The sequence below is a fragment of the Crocuta crocuta genome, unplaced genomic scaffold, assembly GCF_008692635.1.
Source record: "Crocuta crocuta isolate KB4526 unplaced genomic scaffold, BGI_CrCroc_1.0 scaffold466, whole genome shotgun sequence".
NCBI classification, from domain to species: Eukaryota; Metazoa; Chordata; class Mammalia; order Carnivora; family Hyaenidae; genus Crocuta; species Crocuta crocuta.
In genome coordinates, this window is record NW_027529672.1 from 1,087,924 (window position 1) to 1,090,378 (window position 2,455).

Consider the following 2,455-nt stretch of genomic DNA (forward strand, 5'->3'; position numbering starts at 1 on the left):
CCAGGGGGCTCCAGAGCCCTTCCCCTGCCTCTCCTCCAGGTGGGGGTCTGCGCTGGCTCTCCACTCCCCGCCCCACCCCAGGTTGGGTCCTTGTTGCCTGCGGCCTGAGCCAGCCTAAAAGGCTTCTGGGAGAGTTCTGGGAGGCCGAGGTGACTCGTTCCCGTGGGAGGGGGGCTCAGAAATGGAGACTGCTGCCAAGGACCTCCTCCAGGGTGGTCCTGGAGGGTCTGCTCCACCTCCCCCTTCCCGCAGATTCAGGGCCAAAGCCTCAGTGATGGGCTTTGATGCCCCCCAAACCAGGCCACTGCCTCCTACACACAGCCTCCCCTCCCCCGCCTGGCAACCTGTCGTCAGGTGTCCTCTGCCCCCAACCCCCTGCCCACGGGGACCACTCAGCCCGTCCTCCTGGCTTGTTCCTGCCTTTCCCTCTTAGTCTTCACACAACTGGAGCGCTCCCCAGTCCCCACACCCTCCCCCCAGAGACACCTGTGACTGATCTTCAGCCCCTACTTCCTGTGTATAAGGGCACAGTCAGGCCCATTTTCCCCAGGGCCTCACTCACGCCAATGCACACATGGTCTAATCACGGCATCGGCCTTCTTGTGAACGCCTACCATCACACGACCCCCCTCCGAGGCGGATGCGACTAGTATCCCCATTTTACAGATGAGGAAACTGAGGCCCAGGAAGGTACATTCACTCAATAAGCCGCCAGCTAGTAAATGGTGGGGCTGGAATGCAAACTTGTGACATCTGGCTGGTTTCACTGGGCTCTGCTGCCTCTGGGATCACCTGACCTGCGTGGGCGAGCGTGTGTGCAGGTGTGTGCATGTCCCTTGTAGGAGGGCCCCGGGTGACAGCCGCAGGACTTTGTTTGTGCCCAAGATGGAGATAACAGCACCAGGGTCCGACCCACTCAGGGTGGGCTCAGGATCCCCAACTCGCAGGTTTGATCAGGGCTTTTCGATGCCGTGAGAGGAGGAAACGGGCCTCCAGCCAGTGGCTTCGGCTGTGGTGGCCGTCAGAGAAGATAAAACAGAAACACCGTTGGGGCGCCTGGGTGACTCAGTCAGTCTGACTTCGGCTCAGGTCATGATCTCTCGGTCCCTGAGTTCGAGCCCTGCATCAGGCTCTGTGCTGACAGCTCAGAGCCTGGAACCTGCTTCGGATTCTGTGTCTCCCTCTCTCTCTGCCCCTCCCCCGCTCATGCTCTGTCTCTGTCTCTCAAAAATGAATAAATGTTAAAACAAAAACAAAAACAAAACAGAAACACCGTCACGGAGAGCATCTCCTTTCAGATAACTTGTGCTTAGGATGCTGTTTTCAACCGGGGAAGCATCAATCTCGGGTATTACATGTTTATTCCTATGTGTGAGCCACAGTTCTCCTTGGAGGGGCGACAGCGGGGAGGGTCACCCAGAGAAGAGGCGGGAGGAATCCTGCTCACCCCGAATAGTGCTCCTCATGCGGGACACGCATAGGGGCAGCGAGAGGCCGGGAAGCCCAGTGTTACCCTCTGCCACGTGGCGGGACAGGGGGCAGGGACGCCCCGGGAGGGAGGGATCCCGCCTGCTCTGAGAGGGACCCCCCGGCCATGGGCTCCCGGTGGGCTCTCGCACGCTCTACCAAACCGACGCCTCCCTGATGGTGTGGAACATTTACGGAGCACCTACTGTGTGCCGATCTCTTTGTGTGTTTGTGTTACTTAATATTCACGATAACCTGGGGACTCATTTCCATCCCACAGAGAAGAAAGCAGAATTCAAAACGAGGCCGTTTTGAATGGTTCGAGGCCGTGTGGCCTGTAAGTGATACACTCGGCCGTGAATCCCGCTGCAAGTCAGAGAAACTCTGATCCACGGTGGCTTAGAAGTAGGAGGCACCTTTTCTCACGCTCAGATAGGTGTGCAGGTCACCAGCCACGTGTGGCAAGAAGTCTGGAGAAGGTCAGGGCCACGGGATGGAGATTCTTTGCTTTAGGCCAACACGGGCCCTGCTTTCTCCAGGAGAAAGATGTCTCTGAGCAGGACGTGAAGAGAGAGCATTTCAGGAGGCGCTGATGCCCCCGGGGTGGGCTCCGTGTGAGTCACTCTGGAAGGAGGACCCACCAGAAGGGTCTCACTGTCCACGCCCTTGGAGGACACTTTCCCACAGCTTCGCCTTGAGAGCCGGCCCCTCTGTCGAAGGGATTTTACATGCAGGTGCTCTGATGTGTCCAGTTCTGCACGAGCCCCTCCCTTGCTGCTCCCCACACACAGCCCTGGAGCCCCCCTCCCCCCCATTCTAGAGTTCAGGCTTCTTGAAGGCAGGTGTGGAATCACCAATTTTCTTCACCCCACGGGCCCTGTCAGGAGCATGCATGTCAGCAGACCCAGGAATTACTGGGAGGTTTTTTTTTTTTTTTATGTTTATTTATTTTTGAGAGAGAGACAGAACATGAGCAGGGGAGGGGCAG